The 20,091-nt window shown below is 36.8% G+C and overlaps 1 long non-coding RNA gene across 1 annotated transcript; it reads left to right on the plus strand.

Annotated features, from left to right (window-relative positions):
* Nucleotides 1-941: 941 nt before the first annotated feature.
* On the plus strand, nt 942-10,011 carry LOC139121968 (uncharacterized). Its single transcript, XR_011549375.1, has 3 exons — nt 942-1,067; nt 8,057-8,138; nt 9,466-10,011. It is a non-coding gene; the product is annotated as an uncharacterized lncRNA (long non-coding RNA).
* Nucleotides 10,012-20,091: the final 10,080 nt, after the last annotated feature.

Consider the following 20,091-nt stretch of genomic DNA (forward strand, 5'->3'; position numbering starts at 1 on the left):
GAAGATGTCGTTTTGCTCATTTATATCTTTACATTATAATCGAAGTGAAAATATATACTGCATTCATTGATATCGGTGGTGCTTTCTACGATAAAAAAGAAACTTCAATAATAGCGTGAACTGACGAAACGTTAGCAATAGGCCGAGATTAATTGTCTTACGCTCGCATATCCAATGTCTTCCTACCTTCTACAGTGAAAGGTCCGGACTCCTGGCAGTCATTAAACCTAAACCCATTTGGGTGTGGGATTATATTTTCGTCAAATGAAAACTCCGAATAAATATGAATAAGCTATGCAGGTTTTTTTCTTCAACAATAGCCATGCTTCGATTTGAATATATTTACCCGGTGGCGAAATTACTTTGTAACTCGGTATATAACTTATATGTGTACGTTCTGACTTTCCTTCTATGTTATTGATGCATTATAGTGGATACCATTTATCTATTACGGCACTGAACAAGGACGATCTTTTTCATCATCATCATCATCCTTTGGCCGTTCTACGTAGAAGAAAGAAGTCTTTACCAGGTAAGGACTGCACTGAAGTAGTTGAGAGTTTGATGTATATTACCCATAAAATTGTGTTCTATAAGACGACTGCTTTGAGCGTTAAAAGTTTGTTAAAAAGTTCGTGTCTATAAGTAATAGATCGAAACAAATATTATTGACAAATATTATGGTTGGACAGTTCGATGATTTTATTTTTGATTTAGGAAGGCAGGCGAGGAAGAAGTTCTGAATAGATGGTTGTATAATGAATGTGTGTTGTGTATTGATTAGTGGTAGGATGGAGGTGTAGATGGGTGAAACTTTGTTTTGAAAGGCGAAGGGTTAAACTTATAGATGTAACTGTTCTTATCGTTTTATACCGTAAATGATGCATGTTTTTGGACAATGGAAAGACAAATGCATTTGAAACGGATCTTAATTTTGCCCGTAGTTCATTTCAACCATCCTTAACCATCGGAAAAACCTATTTGGGTCTGCAGTCAGCGATTATCAAAACGTCGCCCAAGTGGAATGCTCCTATGGAACCACGTTTTATTCATTCACGAGGAAAACGGTAGGATTTTCTTAAACTGCAAGATAAGAACGCTCAAAAACTGAAAACTTGATAAAAATTTCACAAAAAGTTTAAATAATAAGTTATAATAAATGGTGCCCTCTCTCCACATACGGGCCAGTGCATGTGATAAATAATATATATATATATTATATATATATATATATATATATATATATATATATATATATATATATATATATATATATATATATATATATATATATGTATATATGTATATATATATATATATATATATATATATATATGTTATGTAGGTCATTCCCCCCACACTCATCATGACCTGAGTTCAATTAGTCTAGAACATTCTCAAGGTCACTGCCCTTGATGACCTCACAACCTTGAATTCAATTAGTCATGTTTGGAATGTTCTGGAAAGTTGATTAGTTGTGTAAGGGAGATAATTTTAGAACAGTAATTAGCATGTCAATAAAAGTTCTAGATTGTTCTTATATGCCTTTATAAAAGGGACGTGCACAGCTTCCAGTCAGACTTTTGGGATCGTGTCTCTTGTGTGTTACTAAACTCCAGCAGTAGTCATTCTCAAGACTTTTCAAGACCTTCACTGCCAACGCTGGATTTATACTGTGGACTTTGTGCAAATTCAAGCCTGCAAGCCAAAGGACTGTTCATTCATCGACTGACTGTTACAACTCTGAGACTGGAGCTTTGCCGTCCCAGCTGAGATAAGTAGTCTGTACACTTTTAAAGCTTGTACTCTGTCCCTGACTTAGCAATTAGTTTTGTTTTCGTAATAAATTTTGTTTAAACGTAAACTGCTGAGTTCACCCTTTTGTTCGTTTTCTCTGCACGTAACAAATTGGGGGCTCGTCCGGGAGACGAATATTTTGAGCCGTTTGACAACAATTTGCTACCTTTTCAAACTACTGTATACTGTGAACTCAGCAAAATTCAATCATGGCGGAATTCAAGCCAGACGAATTATGGATGACCTTGATCAGGACACATTTAATTCCCTCAGAAAAGACAACCTCATAGCACTGGCCAATTTCCTTAAAGTAGATGTCAAAAGATCTATGCGCAAGCGAGAAATACAGTTCAAGATTGCAAAACATTTAGTTAATTCTGGCCATTTTGAGGAGTCTGCCTTAAAAGATTATGAGCCTGAGTCTTCCTTAAACTCAAAAAATTGGAATTAGAAATACAGGCAGATTTCGAGCTAAAAAAATTGGCATTAGAAAAAGAAAAAGAATTACAAATGAAAGAAAAAGAATACAAATGGAAAAGGAGAGACAGGCATTAGAAAAAGAAAAAATACAAATGCAGTTAGAAATGGAAGAAAGACAGAAAGAGAGGGAATTGGAAATGAAAGAAAAAGAATTGCAAATGGAAGAAAGACAAAGGGAGAAAGAAAGAGAGGAAAAAGAAAAGGAAAGAGAATTAGCAGAACACCGACTGCAGTTAGAAATAAAACGTTTAGAGCTTGGACAGTCAGGAAAATTCTTCCCTTCAGACAAGTTTGACATCACTAAGCATTTCAGGTTAGTTCCCCCTTTCCAAGAAAAGGATGTTGATAAATATTTCCTTCATTTTGAGAAAATTGCTCAGAGTCTGAATTGGCCTAAGGAGTCCTGGTCTATGCTTTTGCAGAGTGCTTTGGTGGGTAAAGCCAGAGAAATTTACATTCAGTTGTCAGTAGAGCAGGCTTCAGATTATGATTCTGTAAAGGAATTAATTCTCAAGGGCTATGAATTGGTGCCTGAAGCTTACCGTCAGAAATTTAGGGATTGTGAGAAGGTGAAAGATCAAACTTACTGTTGAATTTGCTCGAACAAAAGAACAACTGTTTGATCGTTGGTGTTCTTCGGAAAGGTCAGTCAGAATTATGACAAATTACGACAACTTGTTTTGATTGAGGAATTTAAAAGGTGCATTCGGAGTGACATCAAGACATTTATCAATGAACAAAAGGCAGATACATTGGAGGTTGCTGCACGTTTGGCCGATGATTATTCATTGACCCACAAATCTTCCTTTCTCAGCAAACCATCCCAGTCCTTTTCATACAGAAACAATGCAGGTAAATTTAACTCCTCCTTTTCATCCAAGAATTTTTCAAAGGAGAGTAGAAAATCAAATGACAACAGTTCACAGAGTTCAAGTAACACTCCCACATCATCAGATCCCAAGTCTCAATCTCCTTCTGACAAACAGTTTGGTACACTTTCTTGTAATTATTGTAAGAAAGACGGCCATTTAATGTCAGAGTGTTTCAAATTGAAAAGAAAACGTGGAGGTCAAAGTAGTCAAAGTGGATCTAAGCCCACCGGCTTTATTTCTTCATCAACTCAATTAGAGTCTAATAATGTGTGTAACACATTTGTCTGAGGTTAAACCCCTCTTATCCCCAATTAATGAGGTCAAGGTCAATTCTTCTCAAGATAGCATTATGGGTATTTTCGAACCATTTATTCACGATGGTTTTATATCACTTTCTAGTGATTTTTCTTCCGCTACCCCTGTCAAAATTTTAAGAGATACCGGGGCTTCCAGTCTCTTTGTTGGCAGATACCCTGCCGTTTTCTGAAAAGTCATTTTCAGGTTCTAAAGTTCTTATTAAGGGGGTAGATTGCAATGACTTTATTCCTGTTCCTCTCCATAATGTCTATTTGTCTTCGGACTTTGTTTCTGGACCTGTGACTTTAGGTATTAGGCCTTTTTGCCTTTTGAAGGGATTCACCTTCTTCTTGGAAACGACCTTGCTGGGGACAAGGTCATTACTAATCCACTTGTGACTGATAATCCTAGTTTAGATCAGGATCTAGAGCCAATTGAACAAGAGATACCTGATTTATTTCCATCATGTGCCATTACTCAAGGCATGTCAAAGAAAACTTCTGAGAATCAAAATACTCTCAAAAATATGTCACAGATGTTGACTTAAATGACACCTTTCTCAGTCAGGTGTTTGACACGGATCATTCCGTTATCCCTCGTGGATTTGAAACTTCCAGTAAAACTTCTGCTGACCAAAGTCAGACATTTTCTAGATCAAATCTCATTGCAGAACAACACAAAGACCCAGATATTTTGTCTTTGTTTGACAGGGTAGATGATGAAGGTAAAACTTCAGATAGCTCTGTTTCCTATTATACAAAATCTGGTATTCTCATGCGTAAATGGAGACCTCCAGATGTTTTGGTTGATGACGATTGGCTATAAAACATCAAATTGTGGTTCCAAAGCCCTATCGTGCTGAAATATTGCGCCTGGCCCATGAAACGCCCTGGGCTGGTCATTTGGGAGTAAGGAAAACTTATCATAAAATTCTCAGTCACTTTTATTGGCCTAATCTCAGGCAGGATGTAGCACATTTCTGTAAAACTTGTCACACATGTCAAATGGTAGGAAAGCCAAATCAGACCATTCCAAAGGCCCCTTTACAGCCAATTCCTGCATTCCAAGAACCATTTAGTAGGATACTAATAGACTGTGTTGGGCCCCTACCAAAAACAAGATCAGGAAATGAGTACATGTTGACAATTATATGTACATCAACTCGGTTCCCGAAGCCATACCACTGAGAAATATAAAGACAAAGACTATAGTGAGAGCTTTAGTCAAATTTTTCACTTTATTTGGCCTCCCTAAATGTGTCCAGTCCGATCAAGGCTCCAACTTTATGTCTGGTATTTTTCAACAAGTAATGGATCAGCTAGGCATTAAACAGTATAGGTCATCCGCCTATCATCCAGAAAGTCAGGGTGCTCTTGAGAGATTTCATCAAACTTTGAAAAACATGATTAGGACCTACTGTTTTGACACAGAGAAGCAGTGGGATGAACAAATTCATTTTTTGCTCTTTGTTGGTAGAGAGCCAATCCAAGAGTCTCTTGGTTTTAGCCCATTTGAGCTTGTATTTGGACATACAGTCCGTGGCCCACTTAAGCTCGTTAAAGAGAAATTCCTATCAGATGATGATGATTGTCTGAATATTTTGCAATATGTGTCAGATTTTCGTACAAAACTCTCTAAAGCATGTGAATTAGCCAGAGAAAATCTTGAGTCATCTCAGCAGTCAATGAAAACCAAATATGATAAAAACACCTCAAAACGGAAGTTTGAACCAGGTCAAAAAGTTCTTGTTCTACTTCCGGTTCCTGGCAAACCACTCCATGCTCGTTACTTTGGGCCATATCTAATTGATAAGAAATTGAGTGATTTAAATTACATCATAATAACACCTGACAGGCGAAAACAAAAACAGCTATGTCACATAAATATGCTTAAGCCATATTTTGATAGGGATAATCCTACTATAACTCAGCCTGTCAGTGCAGTCAGTTCAAACCATTATGAAGATAGTGATACTGAAACTGACTTGAGTGAAAATACTCTAAACTCAAAGCTGGGCTCGGTCAAGCTTCAGAACTCAGAAATCCTGGAGAAGCTGGAGTCTACAAAGTTGGCACACCTCCAGCCAGAACAACAACAACAGCTGAAAGAACCAATCCATGAACATTTGTTCCAAGATATTTCAACGAGGACAAACATCATCTATCACACCGAAGATGTCTGCGACAGTAATCCAGTGGAACAACATCCAGACGGACTGAATCCTGCGAAAGCGGAATATCTCCAGGAGGAAGCCAAGTATTGCCGAACAATGACTTTATCGAACTCAATAAAAATAACCGGACTTTGCCATGCATACTTTATGCCAAGTTCAGTGCCATTTCGAGTTTTCCAATACCAAATTGCAAGAGGATAGTCATGGGACAGATCATCTTGTTTGCTATTTTTAACAAATTTTGCAAATTTAGCAAATCTCAGAGAAACTACTCTACAATTGAAAAAGAGTGTTTATCTTTGATATTAGCTTTACAGCATTTTGAAGTTTATGTTACTTCTTCAAATCAGCCAATAGTGGTTTATATTGATCACAACCCTCTTGTTTTTCTGCAGAAATTTAAAGGCAAAAATCAGAGATTGCTAAGATGGAGTTTAATGTTACAGGAGTTTAATCTTGACATTAGACATATCAAAGGCAGAGACAATTTAATTGCAGACTGTCTCTCTCGTATTTAGAGTTTATTGTTGTTCACTTTCAAGAAATTTTATTGTTGTTCACTTTCAAGAAACTTTACTTTAGAGTAAAACAAAATTTGAGTACTTAAATCCTTTTCAAGATTACATTTGTAAAAGAAAGATTTTTCTTTGAAAAATTTTTCTTTTTTTGAAGAGGGGGTGTGTTATGTAGGTCATTCCCCCCACACTCATCATGACCTGAGTTCAATTAGTCTAGAACATTCTCAAGGTCACTGCCCTTGATGACCTCACAACCTTGAATTCAATTAGTCATGTTTGGAATGTTCTGGAAAGTTGATTAGTTGTGTAAGGGAGATAATTTTAGAACAGTAATTAGCATGTCAATAAAAGTTCTAGATTGTTCTTATATGCCTTTATAAAAGGGACGTGCACAGCTTCCAGTCAGACTTTTGGGATCGGTCTCTTGTGTGTTACTAAACTCCAGCAGTAGTCATTCTCAAGACTTTTCAAGACCTTCACTGCCAACGCTGGATTTATACTGTGGACTTTGTGCAAATTCAAGCCTGCAAGCCAAAGGACTGTTCATTCATCCGACTGACTGTTACAACTCTGAGACTGGAGCTTTGCCGTCCCAGCTGAGATAAGTAGTCTGTACACTTTTAAAGCTTGTACTCTGTCCCTGACTTAGCAATTAGTTTTGTTTTCGTAATAAATTTTGTTTAAACGTAAACTGCTGAGTTCACCCTTTTGTTCGTTTTCTCTGCACGTAACAATATATATATATATATATATATATATATATATATATATATATATATATATATATATATCGAAGTTTACAGATGTCGTCGTGGGAAATTAGACTGCTGAGGATTGTAGGATGCATGGCACTTAAGTGACAGATTTCATAACTTTTTACTTAAGGCCAGAAAAAAAATAAATTGTTCATCGAAATCGCCGCTTCTACTTTGCGCTATTTGGAATTTTTTTTAATCTTATTTTTTATTTTCATTTTTTTCTTTATTTTGGCAAATTCATACTTCTGCATTGCAAATACATTAGGAACGCCGCTGGCGGCGCCCCACACTTCGTCAGGTTTTCGCGGGCATGTGGGGATTCTGAATGAGAGATTTCCGACGTGTCTGCACTGAGCTCTGCCAACAAGTTGATGCGACGCCTGAATTTTGCAAATCACGACACAAACGGGGTCAATTTCGGCTGAATTTATCCGTTTTGTCAAAGTTAAATACCATGACTATTAATTTGATCGCCAGCATTCGACGTAATGGCCAACAGTTAGTTCCAAAGACGCTGCGCTGTTCAGTGCTTCTCCTGATAAAACGTTTGGGGATCTGTTTATCAAGATCGTGACAGCAGACGATGGGCGGTGCATCCGATTGAATGACAACTGCATCGAAAGTATAAACATTTATAACAATGAAAAAACAAAGTTCGATCAGAGTTTTCAGTATGCAGTGGGTTCTAGTAATTCTATGGTGATGTTGTTGTACGCCAAGCTGTGGCCTGTACCAGTCCAATGGAAACAACTTACTACAGTGCAATAACGGTATCATTTGAAGCTTGCTGTTTCTATTGTGGAGGACAAGAGAACCTTCTTAACGATGACTATATAACTTCACTCAGATCACAATACAGTGTTGTTAGACCATTGTGTAAAATGTGTATGGACAGTTGTAAAGAAGCCAAGGTCAAGGCCAAGAAGTGTGTAGCAAACATTCTTCTAAGCAAACGATCTGAACTCATCTCCAACTGCCCCCATTGAAACAGATATAATCTTAAGCATTACAATGGCCTTGCACAGGTAGGACTTATTCTCCTCATTGTACTAAATAAAAATCACATGTGGTTGCTGGCGTTTATTAAGTAATTTATTCATTTATTGTTTATTTATCTATCTTTTTGTTGATTGTTTACATGTTTGTATCTTTGTTTGACAGACATTTGTTATAATATCTAATCGAGGATATCTGTTTTCTCCCGGGCACCTGATACGTAAACATCCGTTCGACAAAGGAACAGGTAACATATGAGCTTCTTATTGTTCTGTTGATGTCTTGCGTACATTTCGTGCAAGAGTGATCTGCTTCTGACAGCATAAGTTAATTTCATCTTTCAATTTTTTTCACAATTTAAAATAGATTCATATTTGCACAGTTGGAAACTATATTAAAAACATTAGTGGTGGAGAAGGAACGTAATGAGAAAAATTAGGTTCATTACGTGATACCTCTTTAGTATGTCATTCATGCAAACATATCTAACAATTTATACAAATTCACAAGCTTGTTCAAATGTATTGCCATAAAGATGAAACCCGTAAACACGAGGAAATTGCCGTATCATTCTGTCAGTGTAACGAAAACTAAAATTGTAATATTTGCTATATTTGATGTACCTAATTTTTTAGATAAAATCACGATTGGAACTAATTTGTGATAATTGGATGGTGAAGTAATGTCAATTTCATCTACAAATATAATCTCACCTGCGTTTCTGTTTACGTTACGCACTTGTTTTTATGAGTAATTTGCAATGTTGCACCATTCAGCTATAGTGCACCTAACACTTTTGAGAAATTTGAAAAATATGAAAATCCAATTATCCCGAATTAGTTCCAATCGTGTTTAAATGTGTGTAACTATATTTAGGACAGAGGGCCAGTGGTCGGCAGCGTATAATCAATAAATGGCGGAATCGTAATTATCCTATAACTTTTTTACTCAAAATGTATAAACTGTTAACTGACCGAGCAATGAAGATGTAAGAGGATGCCTCGATTCAAGTTAGCAAATTTAATTGCAAACATATCGAAAAAAATATATTACCTTGCAAAGACATACAGCACAGGGATGCGAAATATATATAATTTTTTATCAACCTTTTCTAACGCTTAATTCTTTTCGAGTGATGTTAAGAACATGACGATATGGCGACGGCATTTTAAGATATTATTCATGCAAGTCAGTGAACCCGATGTTCTACTATTAATGGATTGTCGGCTACCGTTATGACTGTAGGTTTTCCCTATTTTTATGATAAGTGCTGCGCATTATTCCATTCATTATTGTCACTTTTCTTTCATGAATTTGTCGACGAAATTAAAGGCCACACAACTAAAATACAAGACGACAAAACTTTGTCTGAATAAATCGTCGCTAATACAAGAATTCTTGGACAGTTTGACTGTAAAACCTCATGTGCGAAAATATCGAAATTAAAATATCAGTGAAAATAAAGTATTCTACAGTATTTTTTGATTGGATTTTTCTTTCTTCTCTAAAATACTGTAATGAAGTTATTAAAATACCTGTCTAAATTTCATTTCTGGTTTAATATTGCTTTTCAGAGCTCGTAAACATCTTTGATTCAACTGACAAGGTCACAGTGCAGGAAAATGGTACATTCTATGTCACTCTGGAAAATGGTGAACCGAAAATATACAGCGGAGGAACACATTTGGGACAGTCTCTCCTGCTAGTCATGGCCATATGTCTTTTGATTTTATTCTAGAAAACAACACCCTGAACGCGCAAGGGATAGTATATAACCTAGTTTCTAATGAGAAACTGTATCAGCCTAGATAGTTTCTTGCAAGACTGAAAGATTCAGTCATGTGTGATTGCAAGACCGCCGGCCCTAACCATGGATGTCCCGAAGGGCGCGCTCACCAGACTGAATCTTTCAGTTTAGCTCCTGCTTAACCTTCCCAATCAAGATTTCTATCAAGCGTAGCAGCCTCATTTCACTGTCTACTATCTCTATGGAAGGAATGTAGTGACAGGTTGAATACATTTTTAATTTGATGAAGCAAGTCGTGTAACATACACTGTGACAATATACAGACAGACGCACACAACACACATGCCACTATATGCGTACACAGGTATAAACATATTCTTGGATCGTCCTTAACATATAATTAAGGTCACATCACTGGCTTTTCTACTTTCTGATTTGTATCCAAGATGACATCGTTATGAAGATAAGAGTGAAATAACCCAGTTTACAAATACGGATGCATACGTATATAATTCGATCAGTATATTTCCCTTTTTTACATTTATCTATGTAACATTAATACCAAATTTATAAGATAAGAAATTTGTTTCGGTAATCGCCAACTTCCTGATGAAGTAATACAAAATATGTCAGTTCTTCACTGTGTTTCAGCAACTCATTTGATGACTTAAGTAACTAAACGACAACTCGAATTAAAAATGATAATAGCAGTCTTGCCGTACTTTTAATGGCCAACAAAGGCAAGATGATTATGATAATTTGCAAGCGTTGGTGTTGAAGTAAGGCAGCCGTCGGAACTGCGTTCAAAGGTCGCTAGAAACACCTACGACCGATGTAAACACTGTATCTAAGGTATGCTGGCGATTGATGAAAATTAAAACATGATTATAGTCTCATAATGTACATTGTAAAATTTAAATGTTTCAGCTATTTTGACACGGTGCATCTTTATATATGAAATACATAGTTTTTTGAACATGAAAGTCACACATGCGCAGTTCCAAAAATCGCTTCCCTTTAAGAAAAGGAACTTGTCGTTTCCGATCAAGAAAAAAAATACACCTGAAAAGTCAATTTGCACTCCAAAAGTGTACGCCTTTAAGGGCATATTGAAGTCAATTACTAGTGAAAGAAGCGAGTGGCATCGTGTATGACTGTTTTCAAGATGCGTAGCAGTCATATTTTTAATACTGAACAACTAGTTAGAGTTCGACGAAAAGTTCTTTTAATACAGAGCTTGTCTTTTTAGTTTGGAGTTTCAGTGTTTTGCACACACAGATTTCTTTACTAAGAAGCATAAATTGTTTTGTTCTAACACGCAACATCAAAGAATGTGTCGATTGCCGCACGTTGTCTTATCATACAGTAGCAGAACTTTTACCTTTCGAAAAGTGAGATGTTTCTTGATTCAGGCGTATAATTGGCTCAAAACTTCGCAGTTTCGGTCAGCCATGCATATTGTCTCTACCGATCTCTAGGCAAGTCTTAGACAAACTAAAACATGTCCGTATGACGTTTTGCCAACGATTTATCGTAATCTCTTCTTATATTTATTGTGTCGGAGGAATGTATCGAAAGAATGCACAATACACAGGGAAGAACGTATGTCCCTGGAAAGGCAACTAGAAATTATCTCCAGCAATTGATAGTTCGCGAAATACAAAGACATGTCGGCGGTGATGAGGAGATATGATTGGTTTAGTAGATCATACATACAGACAGCAAAGAAATATATAAATTACAAATGACCTCAAAAGAGGGATAAAACTGCAGCAAGTGTGAAGGAATACAGTAAAAAATTGGCCGACTAGTGGGAAATACAGTACTCGTTAAAATAAAGAGCAAAGTTAAAACAAATACAGTAAAATACTAACCGACCAGCGGGAGATAAAACACTTGCAAAGCAGAGACTAAAAAGCGCAGACGTTTCGGGTGCAACCCTTCGTCAGTACTAAAAACTCGCTAGAGAAACGTGAAAACACAAGAAAGAAAAACAGCCAATCAAACAAGGGAACGATCGAACGCGTTAAATATGCATTCATACCGGCGTGGTGCCAGAGTACCGAGTTTAAAAATAGTGGCCTGTTCGAGTTTATGGCGGGTAGAGTCTGTGGTGGAGATTATAGCAGACACTGCCATGTCGGACCGACCGCGGTGGGGTGGTGTACAAAAATGCTTGGCCACCGGATATGCGAGCTTGTTGTCGGTCACAGTGCGAAGATGTTCAGCAAAGCGATCGCCTAGGCGACGCTTTGTTTCGCCAATATATAGCATGCTGCAGCGTCTGCATTTGATACAATAGAAGATATTAGCCGACGTGCATGTGAACACGCCGGAAACATTGACTCTACCACGCGGGCCCTGAATGAAGTTGGTTGTAAAAGTATGTGGGCAGGTGTTACATACTCGACGGCCACATGATGATGTTCCAGTAGCACAATCGTGATTAGGTAAACTGGCACGCTCCAGCCGGTCTTGATGTTCGTGTCACGTCGAAATGCCATGATGGGAGGTACGGAAAAAATATTCTGTGTGTTGGGGGAGTTGGTTAAGATGGAAAACTCCTCAAAGATGATTTTACGGATTCTATGATTAAAAGGATGGTATGTTAATACAAGAGGAATGCGATCGCATTGAGAACGGGTAGTTGACTTTAACGCGTCCTCCTGCGTTAATGGTTCAACGCGCTCTTTGGCTTTGTCCACTACAGAGCGGGGATAACCCCGAGCCGAGAACCGACATCACCAATAAACACAATAATATCGTCAAACGTACAATCAGTGATCTAGTTCATGATAAACTTCTGCCCGACGATGCAAAATCATTGATCATCTCACATCCACGCACGTCCCGTTTTTACTTACTACCCAAAATCCATAAAACCGGTAATCCTGGCCGCCCCATTGTCTCTGCTTGTTCCTGCCCTACCGAACTCATCTCAACATTCCTTGACAATATTTTTGCCGGCATCGTTAATACACTCCCCACTTTTGTCAAAGACACATCTCATGCCATCAAGATCTTCAACAGCTTTAAGTTTACGGGTACCCATAGATATATATTCACACTTGATGTTAAGGCCCTCTATACTTCCATCCCTCATAAGGATGGTCTCCAGGCCCTTGCATATTTTCTTGACCGACGCGACGTTATGGATCCACCACAAACGTTTTAATTCGCTTAGCTGAATTAGTATTAACTTTAAATTGCTTCACCTTAATAGTGAATTCTACACACAAGTTCGCGGTGTTGCCATGGGTACACGCATGGGACCTTCTTACGCTTGTTTATTCGTTGGTTACATCGAAAAACAGATAATACAAACATATACCGGTCACATTCCCGAGCTCTTTAAACGGTATATTGATGACTGCTTTGGTGCAGCATCTTGTTCACGCACAGAATTAGATAATTTTATTGATTTCGTTTCACATTTTCACCCCGCACTGGAATTTACTTCCACTATTTCAGACATATCAGTTGCATTTCTTGACATATCAGTTTATATCAATGAGGACTCGCTGTCTACCTCCATACATTATAAATCCACAGACTCTCATGCATATGTTCTATACAGCTCAGCTCACCCCCGTCGGTGCAAGGAATCCATTCCATTTTCACAGTTTCTACGCGCTCGGCGCATTTGCTCTGACCAAAAGGATTTTGAGCAGCAGCTTGACACTATTAGCACTTGGTTCTCGGCTCGGGGTTATCCCCGCTCTGTAGTGGACAAAGCCAAAGAGCGCGTTGAACCATTAACGCAGGAGGACGCGTTAAAGTCAACTACCCGTTCTCAATGCGATCGCATTCCTCTTGTATTAACATACCATCCTTTTAATCATAGAATCCGTAAAATCATCTTTGAGGAGTTTTCCATCTTAACCAACTCCCCCAACACACAGAATATTTTTTCCGTACCTCCCATCATGGCATTTCGACGTGACACGAACATCAAAGACCGGCTGGTGCGTGCCAGTTTACCTAATCACGATTGTGCTACTGGAACATCATCATGTGGCCGTCGAGTATGTAACACCTGCCCACATACTTTTACAACCAACTTCATTCAGGGCCCGCGTGGTAGAGTCAATGTTTCCGGCGTGTTCACATGCACGTCGGCTAATATCATCTATTGTATCAAATGCAGACGCTGCAGCATGCTATATATTGGCGAAACAAAGCGTCGCCTAGGCGATCGCTTTGCTGAACATCTTCGCACTGTGACCGACAACAAGCTCGCATATCCGGTGGCCAAGCATTTTTGTACACCACCCCACCGCGGCGGTCCGACATGGCAGTGTCTGCTATAATCTCCACCACAGACTCTACCCGCCATAAACTCGAACAGGCCACTATGTTTAAACTCGGTACTCTGGCACCAGCCGGTATGAATGCATATTTTAACGCGTTCGATCGTTCCCTTGTTTGATTGGCTGTTTTTCTTTCTTGTGTTTTCACGTTTCTCTAGCGAGTTTTTAGTACTGACGAAGGGTTGCACCGAAACGTCTGCGCTTTTTATTCTCTGCTTTGCAAGTGTTTTATCTCCCGCTGGTCGGTTAGTATTTTACTGTATTTGTTTTAACTTTGCTCTTTATTTTAACGAGTACTGTATTTCCCGCTAGTCGGCCAATTTTTTACTAAAGAAATATATATTTTGATTGTCAGAACAGTAAAGAACATTTCGGTACATTGTGTTTTCGCAAGACGACTTCAATAACTCACCCTGAGAAACTACAACTGCACTGCAGTGGTCGATAATGAGTATCACTCAATGTTGAAGTTGAGTTCATAGGAAGCCATCAGAACTGATGGGCCGTTGGTCACATCTAACAAATTAGAAGCACGCCGTGATCTACGCTTCTTTGTTCTGCACATATAATTTTGGTCATTTCCATAAAACTAGCTCCAATTTTGTATTTATTTTGACAATCATCGCTAATAAAAATGACTTATCTGTACCAATAACGCCCCTTGTTGTCAGAATGGTTGAACCCGGTGTAGTGGACCATTGCGGTAGCACCATAGTCGCCTGTTTTATAAAATTCCGCTCTGTGCCTCCATGGGCCGTAGACGTGTGTATCTTCTCAGGTGTATGTACACACGCCCATGAGGTGCGTAGGTGGAGAGCGGAATGTTAGAACACGGGCGACTGTGGGTAGCATACTCTGTGAGCTTCCACCATGGGTTGACCGTACTGCGAAGATTTGGGCAAATCATACGCGTGAATAAAAAAACTGACTGCAACTGTCACTTCAGCGAGAGGTGAAAGTTCTGCTGCGATATTTTTATTTCGAAACATTCGGCCTGATAAGAGAAGGTGCGGCAATCATCACATCCTTTGTTGTTATATGTCAGAATAAAATAATTGTACGTTACAGTCAAGAAATCGGTTGTGCCAAACACTGAACTCCATACTTAAAAGACAAGCGCTGTAGATATTGCGTTTTTATTGCACAATATATTTTAACGAAGATAATAAAACAGTTCTAGACACTTTTCACTTTTCACACATCAATAAACCAGTAAGGACCACTCCATCGTTTAAATGATTTATCAATACTTCGTTTAAGGTAGATCGCGCCTCGGGGACAGATATTCGGACTCTCAAACTTCTACAATTCTTTTCTGATCTACCACTTGTGAGGGTTCATTTTAAAGCTCTTGGAGAAAGAAAAAATTTCACCGTCTTAGTTTTACTAAAATCCAAAATTTATTTTTTCCCATAGAGTTAACACAGGGATGGCGGCCATTTTGAATTTCAAAAATCGCAAGATGTTGGGTAATTTGTTTCGCTAGTTCAAAAGTTTGCACGGTGACCCCTGATTTTTATTGTTGATTTGGTAAGAGAATGGTTGAAAGTTTCGTTTAGGAAAGTTTGAGCAAAAGTTTAAGTCTTTCACCATCGAGGCGCATACTACCTTAACACCATGAATCCTTCAGGAGAATCTGATTTGTATATTTAAATTGGCTGAAACAATAGCTAATTATGTAAGTGTCAATTATATCCGATAACGCCATGTTAGGTAGCGTTAAAACTACCCTTTAATACAATTACAATTTCATCAAATGTTATCGTTAAGTCTAAAAATCACCATTATAGTATATTAACATTTGATAACATCAATTAAAACAGCAATTTGTTGTGACGATTTGGATTATATACTTGTTGTCTGAAATGGAAACAATTTATCGACGATTACCTGGTAGGAATAATTCGTCTTCAATATAACCTTACCTGATATTGTTTATTTTCAATCTCGACATGGCACATAGTTAAATGTACACGGGCCAGCCCAAGTCCCTAACAAGCCCTAATAATACTTATTCTTTATTTCGCATAGATTGTATGGGTCCAAATACGGCAACCGAGGAGGCTCATTAAATCACTTTAAATAGTTACTCAAAATTGTACATTGACGAATCTTCTAACTGTCATTATTATTTTAATATTCAATCGCACTTCTATTGTGACTTTATTATCTGTTTTATAAGTAAATGCACCATTATTTCAATGAATTTTGACTTTATATTTCTTTACATTTTGTATTTTTGAATTAAAGTTAGAATCAAAATTCATTTTTTTTCCGAGTTTATTTTCAATTGGTTTATATTTCTCTTTGAATTCGATTTAAATATACAATTGTAAAATGCAAATTCATTTTCGTTTCTATTTACACTTTGATTTTGCACTGATTTTGAGGGTAAAGTCATTCTTATTTTAAGTTTCGATTCCGATGTGCATTTTGATTTAACAGTTAAAGCCATTTCCTTATTTTACTTTCATTTTGATTGTTTCAGAATTTAAAATTTGACTTTATTGTTCACTTTCAATTCAAATTCACATTCATTTCCGTTTCTATCTTTCAGTATGATGACTTTATCAACCGTTTCATGTTTAATTCACTTTTATTTCAATGGTGATTTTGACTTTATATTTTAGGATTCATTTATATTACATTTTGATGTTCGTTTTAAAGTTAAAATCATTTAATTGCATTTTCATATGAACGTTATTTGTGATTTTAAAAATAAGTTTAATTTTAATTGCCTTTTTGACTTGAGGTTTCCTTTCCGTTTTGATTTTCTTTTCAAAGCTAAATTCATTTATTGCTTTTAAAGTTAAAGTTTTTTGTTTGTTTGGATTTCCGTTCTGATTTTTATTTTCGGTTTCATGTTAATTTGATTTTGATTATGATTTCTGTTTTAAACTTAAAAAGTTTTTTTTAGATTATCTCCTTGGTTCCACTTTTGACTTCATACATTGATATTTTGTTTTTGAATTTGGTCCTGATTTTTATTTTCATTTTCGATTTAATTTTTGAGTTTGATTTCAATTTACACTTTTATTTCTATTTCTTTGTCATTTTTGAAATTTCATTTCAATTTCACTTTATCTTTAAAAACAAATAAAATCCGTTATGATATTTGTTTTAATTTAAAAATGAAAATTCATTTCGTTTTGATTTTACTATGTTTTTAACTGCCGTTTCCTCATTGAGTTTGATTTCAGTATAATTTTGTTTTTTATTTATTCTGATTTCTGATTATTCTGATTTCCATTTTGATTTTGACTTTCGAAACTAAAATCATTTTTGTTTTGATATCCGTTTTGATTTTCGTTTTGATCCAAGTTTTTATTTAACGATTATTTCACTTTGCTTGCGCATGCGTTGTGAATTCAATTTGTGTAACTTTATGAATTTCAAGTTTTCAAACCTTTGAATGATCTAGCCATGTAATAGCAGTCACATCAAGGCTCAAGTTGACCACGTAACCTTTGTTGTATTGCAGTTGTAGCTTTGTATGTATTGCAAAGTTTTGGATTAAACGTGTTTTGACTAGAAGAAACCGTCCATTCATGTCCGTATTGAAGTTATGCAATATACCATCCTATGCTGGAACTTGTAGGTATGCAAATTACTCTAATAGGGGAAGCTTGGAGCTAATTTACGACGATGCGATGTAAACAACCCTCCAACGAACATTCTTTCTACCTTTGCATGGCTATGTATTGCTTATTAACAATGCATATCACTGCCCTGTAGCCACGATCGGTCAAGTTCCTGGGAGAGCCGTAGAGCGTACTTGCACTGGCCGGGCGCATTGTACGTACAAACTGTTATTCACGTCTCTAAATTAATGGTAGTCCCGATTCGAAGAACGACCGAACCGTTGTTTTTTGCCAACGTAACCCCTGCTCACTTTCAGTTATGTTGGCAAATTGACAGGTGGTGAACGTGCCACAAAAGATAGTGGGCTGTCGCCAAACCTAACTAAATTCGTGCAGTTATGCTTAATTCACGCATGTGTGTCATCCTTACTGCATATACAAATAACGACCAGAGTAGCAGTTTACGAATAGCAGCTCTTAATCACGTTCATGTGTCTCTGCGACTGAGAGTCGGCTTGGTCGTGCGCGCGGTCATACAGGTACATGTACGGTACGTAATTCGCTTTCTCGACCATTTGTGTATAAGTATATAGATATGTAACACTTTTGATTGGTTCAAAGACATCATATGACAATCTAAAGGCTGACGGTCGAAGGTAGAAAAATGAAAATGAAAATCAATGAAAATGAAAGTCGCTTTGAAAATGGAGATAAAAATTATTTCAAAATAGATACAGCGGCAGAAAATGACTACTGTTTGTCATGACCTCCCCAGTTTAAGCACCAGAGAGTTACTCCTATAGAAAGGTAAATTGGTATGTACCGTCCAGAAGGGTGACTTTTTCAAGGAAAATTCATTACCATAGGTCGCTTTTCATTTGTTAAAAACCCAAAGTATAGGTCGATAGCAAAGCAAATGTCTTATGCTGTATGAAATCATGATCATGGAGATATAAAATAAGTTCAGAAATAGTAACAGAACTGTATATAGTCTACTTTAGTTTATCCATTCATCCATTTCATTTCATTTCCATAATTACAAGAACTGTAATTGGATTACAATTTATGTTTGCAAGTTACAAAGGCTCCGCTATTCTTCTGAGGTATAAAGATCTGGCGTTATAAACTCCCACTGTGTATCAACTTAAAAAAGTAAATGCAACAGAAAAATATCTCAGTGAATAAATAAATAGACAAGTAAATTATATAATATATATATATATATAATTATATATATATATATATAATCAGCAAGTCAATAAATAAACGCTGTTACAAAAAACTACACAAACCTAATGAGAAATTTGTTCTCTTTTTTAAAGAGGAATGAACGTGAATAGGATCTAGAAAATAGCTAATGCAAAGCTAATGAGTGTCTAGCTCCTGGAGGGAGGTAACTGAGGATTAAATGACAAAAAATCAAAATTATACGAGGACGGGGTAATAAACGACAACTATTCTTAATTTGAAATCCAAGATTTAAGAGCTTTTTATACTGTTTTTATATGCATTGATATTCAGAAAAAAAATTCGGTAGAAAATGGCTCATATGAAAATTTATCGTCACGACGTCTGCAGATTTAGTTCCTGGGGTCTTACTCCAATAAAAAGGTATAGGGTTAGTTGCCGTCCGAATGGCTCACTTTCATGGAAAAGTCACTAAACATTTGTCTATTTTTCATCGGGGAAACCTACAGTATAAATTGATAACAAACAAATTGTACCATGCTATAGGAAAACATTCACATGCAAAATAATCACAATCATACCAATCCATAATCCAATGACAGTAGGTCAGAATTCGTAAGACAATAGTTGTAAACATAGACACAAAACAGCACAGAACAGACAGTAAATAGACGGTACACAAACAAAGTCCTATTCATGAGAGAAAGATATATGGATAACGGTAAATATTCCCAAAATTTGTCAAGCAAAGCCCTCACAATTTCTGGAATGTAAATAGTTTTACATGAGAAAAAACGGTGAAGTCAGCGAATTTGTTTAAAATTTAAATGTAATATGATATGCTAATTACTGTTCTAAAAATATCTACTCTTATAGTAAACACACGACTAATTAAATTATCTACTCTTACAGAAACAAACGACTAATTAAATTTCTAGAAGGTTCCAAACATACTTATTTGAAGTCAACTTCATGAAGGACGGTGACCTTAGAATGTTCTAGACCATTGTCCCTGCACCTACCACGGTGTCTAGACAAATTAAACTCAGGTCATAAGTTGGATAAAATGACATAACAATGGCGAGACAGAAATTGAGGTACACCCCTTGAAAATCTCAGGGTACACATCCCACCTTTCCTGGGTTTCAGTGACGCCAGGGGTCGGGCAATAGGATGAGTGTTTTGGAACGAAAATCAAAGTGAAATCAGAACATAGGTCAAAGTGAAATTCTGAGTAAATATGAAAATGAAATCAAAAGTGGAAATGACTAAAAGGAAAATACAAATCAGAACGGCTTTACTCTCAAAATCAATGCAAGGTGAAACTGAAATGAGACATAAAAAGGCATTTCATCTTGCAATTTCAAATAAAAA

The sequence above is a fragment of the Ptychodera flava genome, chromosome 2 (genome assembly GCF_041260155.1).
Source record: "Ptychodera flava strain L36383 chromosome 2, AS_Pfla_20210202, whole genome shotgun sequence".
Taxonomy (NCBI): domain Eukaryota; kingdom Metazoa; phylum Hemichordata; class Enteropneusta; family Ptychoderidae; genus Ptychodera; species Ptychodera flava.